Genomic DNA, 8,749 nt, shown 5'->3' with positions numbered 1-8,749 from the left:
GCGGCGGGGGTGTGGAGTCCGGCGAGGGTCGGGGCGGCGGCATCGTGGGTCGGGGCAGCGCGCGGATGGATCTGGTGGCGAGGGAGAGAGGGTTGAAGGGGATCTGGCAAGGTAGAGGGAGGATAGCTTACTAATGGCGCACCACTCCTCGGTGCGCCATTAGAGATCTTTTTTTAGATAGCAATGGCGCACCCCACAGCGGTGCGCCATTAGAATGTTTTTTTATTACAGTTCGAGCACAGGTTATATTGCACCTAACCCAATCCACATCAGAACCCGCCCACTAGCTGGACTGGTCAGCACGCAGCACACACACCAGGATGTCCTGGGTTCGATTCCCAGGCTCCGCAATATATTTTTTTGCATTTTAAATGCTGTTTGATATTTATTTGTGTTTAAATATGTTCAAACTTGTTTAAATCATAACAGTAATATTTTTTTATAAAAACAGTAATTATTTTTTAAAAAATATGTTCAAATTTGTTACTTGAAAATATCATCGGCAGCGGCGGTGGAGCGGGGGAGGGTGCGGGGGGTGCCCGTTGGCGGCGGTGGAGCGGGGGAGGGTGCGGGGGGCTGGGTGCTCGTCGGCGGCGGTGGAGGGGGATCGAGATCGAGTGTCCTCACCACTGGCTCGCATCCTTAGGGTGACTCAGCATCTTGTCTTTTTTATTTATCTCCGGATCATTTCCGTCATCTTCCCGCTTCTTCTCCTCCCTATCTGCGTGCCAATGCAAGAGCTTTGCTACCTTAGGGTCCACGAAATACCCCTGCAGACGAGGAGTGATCGGAAAGTACCACACCGATTTTCGAGGAGCTTTCTTTCTCTTCTTGTATCGAGTGACGGCGCACACCGGACATATGGTAGACTCCGCATGCTCGTCCCGATAAATGATGCAATTGTTCATGCACACATGGTATTTCACGTGCGGTAAATCTAGAGGACACACGATTTTCTAATGCAGTGCGCCATTAGTAGTTTTGCAAAAAAGTAAAAAAAATAATTTTTATACTAATGGTGCACCGTTGCACAGTGCGCCATTACTAGTTTAAACTAGTAATGGCGCACTGTGCAACGGTGCGCCATTAGTAGTTTTGCCAAAAAGTAAAAGAAAATTTACTGGCGCACTTTGTCGCCGGTGCGCCATTAGTAGTTCTAACTACTAATGGCGCACTTTGCCCGAATGCGCCATTAGTATGTTTGAAAAAATGGAAAAAAAATTGTTACTAGTGGCGCACCTTTTGTCTGGTGCGCCATTAGTGTCTTCCACACTAATGGCGTACCTCCACCTGGTGCGCCATTAGTATATAGTAGTGGCGCACCACTTCTCTGGTGCGCCATTAGTGTCAATCCTATCTTTAGCCCTTTTCCTAGTAGTGTTTGGTGCATCACCATTTCCTCTTCAAGGGAAAACCAACGCATCCTCAAGAGGTAGCAACGTGTCTCGGTCATGTCTACTTAGTTCTTGAATTCGTAGGGTCCGCACGCTTAACATTCGGTAACGGTCGGTATTATGAGTTTATGTGTTTTTTGATGTACCGAATATAGCTCTGTGTCCCGGATGTGATCACAGACATGACGAGGAGTCTCGAAATGGTCGAGACATAAAGATTGATATATTGGACGACTATATTCGGACAGCGGATGAGTTCCGGGGGTCACCGGATATTTATTTGAGTGCCGGGGGGTTATCGGAACCCCCGGGGGAACTAATGGGCCTACATGGGCCTTGTGTGTGAGAGAGAGGAGGGGGCCTAGGGCTGGCCACGCCTCCCCCCTTGGGATTCTGAATTGGACAAGGAGGGGGCGCCCCCTCTTTCCTCCCTCTCTCCTCTCCTTCCTTTCCCTTCCCCCTTCGTAGTTGGACTAGGAAAAGGGGAGTCCTGCTCCTACTAGGAGGAGGACTCCCCCTCTCCTTGGCACGCCCCTAGGGCGGCCGGCCTCCCCCTTGCTCCTTTATATATGGGGGCAGGCGGGCACCCTAGAACACACAAGTTGATTGTTTTCCAGCCGTGTGCGGTGCCCCCCTCCACCATAATCCACCTCAGTCATATCATAGCGGTGCTTAGGAGAAGCCCTGTTCTGGTAGCATCATCATCACCGTCATCACGCCATCGTGCTAATGAAGCTCTCCCTCGACACTCTGCTGGATCGTGAGTTCATGGGACGTCACCGAGCTGAATGTGTGCAGATCGCGGAGGTGTCATACTATTGGTGCCAGGATCGGTCGATCGTGAAGACGTACGACTACATCAACCGCGTTGTCATAACACTTCTGCTTACGGTCTACGAGGGTACGTAGATGAAACTCTCTCTCCTCTCATTTCTATGCATCACCATGATCTTGCGTGTGCGTAGGAATTTTTTTGAAATTACCATGTTTCCCAATAGTGGCATCCGAGCCAGGTTTATGTGTAGATGTTATATGCACGAGTAGAACACAAAGGAGTTGTGGGCGTGGGTATATACATATTGCTTGCCGCCACTAGTTGATTTTTGATTCGGCCGTATTGTTGGATGAAGCGGCCCAGACCGACATTACGCATACACTTATGCGAGACTGGTTCTACCGACGTGCTTCGCACATAGGTGGCTGGTGGGTGTGAGTTTCTCCAACTTTAGTTGAATCGAATTCAATGTACAGGGTTCTTTCTGAAGATCAAAAAGCAATCACTATACCGCGTTGTGGTTTTTGATGCGTAGGTAAGAATGGTTCTTGCTCAGCCCGTAGCAGCCACGTAAAAATGCAACGACAAAGTCAAGAACGTCTAACTTGTTTTTGCAGGGCATGTTGTGATGTGATATGGTCAAGACATCATGCTAAATTTTATTGTATGAGATAATCATGTTTTGTAACATAGTTATCGGCAACTGGCAGGAGCCATATGGTTGTCGCTTTATTGTATGAAATGCAATCGCCATGTAATTGGTTTACTTTATCACTAAGCGGTAGCGATAGTCGTAGAAGCAATAGTTGGCGAGATGACAACGATGCTTCGATGGAGATCAAGGTGTCAAGCCGGTGCCAATGGTGATCATGACTGTGCTTTGGAGATGGAGATCAAAGGCACAAGATGATGATGGCCATATCATATCACTTATATTGATTGCATGTGATGTTTATCCTTTATGCATCTTATTTTTCTTAGTTCAGCGATAGCATTATAAGATGATCTCTCACTAAATTTCAAGGTCTAAGTGTTCTCCCTGAGTATGCACCGCTGCTACCTTTTGTCGTGCCGAGACACCACGTGATGATCGGGTGTGATAAGATCTATGTTCACACACAACGGGTGGAAGCCATTTTTGCACACGCAGAATACTCGGGTTAAACTTGATGAGCCTAGCATATGAAGATATGGACTCATAACACTGAGACCTAAAGGTTGAGCGTGAATCATATAGTAGATATGATCAACATAGTGATGTTCACCATTGAAAACTACTCCATCTCACGTGATGATCAGACATGGTTTAGTTGATATGGATCACGTGATCACTTAGATGATTAGAGATATGTCTATCTAAGTGGGAGTTCTTAAGTAATTTGATTTACTAAACTTTAATTTATCATGAACTTAGTACCTGATAGTATTTTGCATGTCTATGTTGTTGTAGATAGATGGCCCGTGCTATTGTTCCGTTGAATTTTAATGCATTCGTTGAGAAAGCTAAGTTGAAAGATGATGGTAGCAACTACATGGACTGGGTCCATAACTTGAGGATTGTCCTCATTGCTGCACAAAAGAATTACGCCCTGGAAGCACCGCTAGGTGACAAACCAGCTGCAGGAGCAACGCCAGATGTTGTGAACACCTGGCAGAGCAAAGCTGATGACTACTCAATAGTTCAGTGTGCCATGCTTTACGGCTTAGAACCGGGACTTCAACGACGTTTTGAACGTCATGGAGCATATGAGATGTTCCAGGAGTTGAGGTTAATATTTCAAGCAAATGCCCGGATTGAGAGATATGAAGTCTCCAATAAGTTCTACAGCCTCATTATGGAGGAGAATAGTTCTGTCAGTGAACATATACTCAGAATGTCTGGGTACCACAACCACTTGACTCAACTACGAGTTAATCTTCCTGATGATAGTGTCATTGACAGAGTTCTTCAATCACTGCCACCAAGCTACAAGAGCTTCGTGATGAACTATAATATGCAAGGGATGGATAAGACAATTCCTGAGCTCTTCGCAATGCTAAAGGCTGCGGAGGTAGAAATCAAGAAGGAGCATCAAGTGTTGATGGTCAACAAGACCACCAGTTTCAAGAAAAAGGGTAAATGGAAGAAGGGGAACTTCAAGAAGAACAACAAGCCAGTTGCTGCTCAAGTTAAGAAACCCAAGTCTGGACCTAAACCTGAGACCGAGTGCTTCTACTGCAAAGGAGCTGGTCACTGGAAGCAGAACTGCCCCAAGTATTTGGTAGAGAAGAAGGATGGCAAAGTGAAAGGTATATTTTATATACATGTTATTGATGTGTACCTTACTAATGATCGGAGTAGTGCCTGGGTATTTGATACTGGTTCAGTTGCTAACATTTGCAACTCGAAACAGGGGCTACAGATTAAGCGAATATTGGCTAAGGACAAGGTGACGATGCGCGTGGGAAATGGTTCCAAAGTTGATGTGATCGACGTCGGCACGCTACCTCTACATCTACCTTCGGGAATAGTTTTAGACCTAAATAATTGTTATTTGGTGCCAGCGTTGAGCATGAACATTATATCTGGATCTTGTTTGATGCAAGACGGTTATTCATTTAAATCAAAGAATAATGGTTGTTCTATTTATATGAGTTATATCTTTTATGGTCATGCACCCTTGATGAGTGGTCTATTTTTACTAAATCTTGATAGTAGTGATACACATGTTCATAGTATTGAAGCCAAAAGATGCAGAGTTGATAATGATAGTGCAAATTATTTGTGGCACTGCCATTTAGGTCATATTGGTGTAAAGCGCATGAAGAAACTCCATTCTGATGGACTTCTGGAATCACTTGATTATGAATCACTTGGTACTTGCGAACCATGCCTCATGGGCAAGATGACTAAAACTCCATTCTCCGGAGCAATGGGGCGTGCAACAGAGTTATTGGAAATCATACATACTAATGTATGTGGTCCAATGAACATTGAAGCTCGCAGCGTATCGTTATTTTCTCACCTTCACAGATGTTTTGAGCAAATATGGGTATATCTACTTAATGAAAAATAAGTCTGAAACATTTGAAAAGTTCAAAGAATTTCAGAGTGAAGTGGAAAATCATCGTAACAAGAAAATCAAGTTTCTACGATCTGATCGTGGAGGTGAATATTTGAGTTATGAGTTTGGACTTCATTTGAAATAATGCGGAATAGTTTCGCAACTCACGCCACCTGGAACACCACAACGTAATGGTGTGTCCGAACATCGTAACCGCACTTTATTAGATATGGTGCGATCTATGATGTCTCTCACTGATTTACCGCTATGATTTTGGGGTTATGCTTTAGAGACGGCTGCATTCACATTAAATAGGGCACCATCTAAATCCGTTGAGATGACACCTTATGAACCGTGGTTTGGCAAGAAACCCAAGTTGTCATTTCTTAAAGTTTGGGGATGCAATGCTTATGTGAAAAAGCTTCAACCTGATAAGCTCGAACCCAAATCGGAGAAATGTGTCTTCATAGGATACCCAAAGGAGACTGTTGGCTACACCTTCTATCACAAATTCGAAGCCAAGATATTCGTTGCTAAGAATGGATCCTTTCTAGAGAAGAAGTTTCTCTCGAAAGAAGTGAGTGGGAGGAAAGTAGAACTTGATGAGGTAATTGCACCTACTCCCTTATTGGAAAGTAGTTCATCACTAAAATCAGTCCCAATGATTCCTACACCAGCAAGTGTGGAAGCTAATGATGATGATCATGAAACTTCTGATCAAGTTACTACCGAACCTCGTAGGTCAACCAGAGTAAGATCCGCACCAAAGTGGTACGGTAATTCTGTTCTGGAGGTCATGTTACTTAACCATGACGAACCTACGAACTATGAGGAAGCGACGATGAGCCCAGATTCCGCAAAATGGCTTGAGGCCATGAAATCTGAGATGGGATCCATTTATGAGAACAAAGTGTGGACTTTGGTTGACTTGCCCGATGATCGGCAGGCCATAGAGAATAAATGGATCTTCAAGAAGAAGACTGACACTGACGGTAATATTACTGTCTACAAAGCTCGACTTGTTGCAAAAGGTTTTCGACAAGTTCAAGGAGTTGACTATGATGAGACCTTCTCACCTGTAGCGATGCTTAAGTCCGTCCAAATCATGTTAGCAATTGCTGCATTTTATGATTATGAAATTTGGCAAATGGATGTCAAAACTGCATTCCTTAATGGATATCTTAAAGAAGAGTTGTATATGATGCAACCAGAAGGTTTTGTCGATCAAAAAGGTGCTAACAAAGTGTGCAAGCTCCAGCGATCCACTTACGGACTGGTGCATGCCTCTCGGAGTTGGAATATATGCTTTGATAGTGTGATCAGAGCATATGGTTTTATACAGACTTTTGGAGAAGCCTGTATTTACAAAGAAGTGAGTGGGAACTCCGTAGCATTTCTGATATTATATGTAGATGACATATTGTTGATCGAAAATGATACTGAATTCCTGAATAGCATAAAAGGATACTTGAATAAGAATTTTTCAATGAAAGACCTCGGCAAAGCTGCTTATATATTGGGCATCAAGATCTATAGATATTGTAGCGACCAGACCTCAAACAGTCTGATCTCTATGCATCAGTGTCATCCCTGGATCGGTAATGCTAACACGAATAGTACTTGAAGGATTTATAACAAAGTAGCAATCACACACTTATTACATCGAATGTCTCAAAAGAGAACTTATTACAATAAATATGGCTTAAGGCCATCTAATACGATAATAGCGGAAGGCTTGGAAGATAAAGTGAGTCCATCAACTCCAACGGCATCACTGAGTGAAAGACCATGACCTAAGGCTCCTTACCCGTCGTCTGAAAAGTCTGCAACATGATACGTTGCAGCCCGAAAACGGGCCAGCACATGGAATATGATGGCAATGTAACTCAAGAGAGTAATGAATGGAATAATACTATCACTACATGCATATATGGCTGGTGGAGGCTATATGGTTAATAAGTTTTGCGAAAAGCCAATTTTTCCCAACAATAAAGGAATATATTTTATTTAACTATCATGGTGGTTGTTAAACATTGAGAATGGTAAACCCCATCTTAATCCCAATTAAAAATAATTAACAATAACCCAATCAAATTTTATAATTAAGAGTGTTGAGATCCACATGATAATCCATGAACTAGATACTCAAGATGTCCTTAACCGGGGACACGGCTAACCATGATTAGTTTATACACTCTGCAGAGGTTTGTGCACTTTTCACCACAAGACTTGATCTCCCCCATTGGATTTCTCGCACTACATCATGTTTGAGAAATGGATGACCGAGACACAGTCTTTCAGAAGCGTTGGCACCTTACGATGGGTAGACAGTACCACCTACATCCCCTATATCTGCTAGTCTACCACTATAAGAGTTCACACGACTTAATCAACTATGCTAGAGCCCATAATGGCATGTGGCTGTAGACGGAAGTTTCTAGCATGAAAAATCTCATGATCCCTTTGAGCCTGGGTGGCCGTCCATAGGAGAATCACACGGTACCCCGGGATTTCTAAAAAAAATACAGGCAATCACTGGGTTCCCCAGGTGCCTCAATCCACTCAGATGTGTATTTAAGTTGCCACCTTAAGTTAACCATTAATTAAGAATACTCACATCTGTCATGAATACACTCAACCCAATCCACGCCTACGAGCATAGCATAGCAATAAAAGCAACGTAGAAGTAACTCCCAAGGGTTTGATAATAAAACAGGTGATAGGTTCTACCTCATCATCTACTTCCCACCACCCACATGTTATCAATCCTACTCATGCAATGTTTGAGGGTTGAAACTAATGCATAAAAACTAGGTAATGAAAAGCATGATCAAAGTGTTACTTGCCTTGCTGATGATCCGTGAAACCTAGAGACTTGTAGTAGCACGCTTCGCACTCCGGGTACTCTATCGCAAACAAACAAGCATACAATAAGCAATCAAGCAAGGGCACGGGTAAAACTCAAATAATAGATCCAACCAGAAAGTTCAACTTAAGAACTCCGGTTTGCAAAAAGAATCAAATCAAATGAAGCAACAAAACTCAAATGGCGAAAGAAACAAGCTTCGTTTACTAATCTGGTCTAAAGTCAAATTTTACAGTAGAAAAAACTTGTTTAAGTTGGTTAAACAGAAAGAGGGCTTCGAGACGAAACTATAGGCGCTTGAATCGCCTGATTCCAATAAACGAGCGAAAAGATAAACTAAAATGAAAATCAGGTCAGAAATCACGATCGAAAATAATCGCGGAAAATCCGAGAAAAAGAAAAACGGACGAACAGGCTAACGAACGAAAACTGTTCGTTATCTGCGGCTAACGGACGAAAACTATCCGTTATAACACGTATGGAGGAACGTCCGCTAAATAACTAAACTGAAAAAATGAACCAAAACTAAAAAAATGATCTAGGGTTTCGGAAAAAAAAACTATTCAGTTTTCTCGTGAAAACTGAGGACGGTGGCGGCTACCTCCGGCGGATCCGGCGAGACGGCGGCGGCGGCGGTGCTCCAGTGCGGCGGCGCGACTAGCAGGGCGGC

Source organism: Triticum dicoccoides, chromosome 3A (genome assembly GCF_002162155.2).
Source record: "Triticum dicoccoides isolate Atlit2015 ecotype Zavitan chromosome 3A, WEW_v2.0, whole genome shotgun sequence".
In the NCBI taxonomy this organism is placed as follows: domain Eukaryota; kingdom Viridiplantae; phylum Streptophyta; class Magnoliopsida; order Poales; family Poaceae; genus Triticum; species Triticum dicoccoides.
This window is presented reverse-complemented; position numbering follows the sequence as displayed.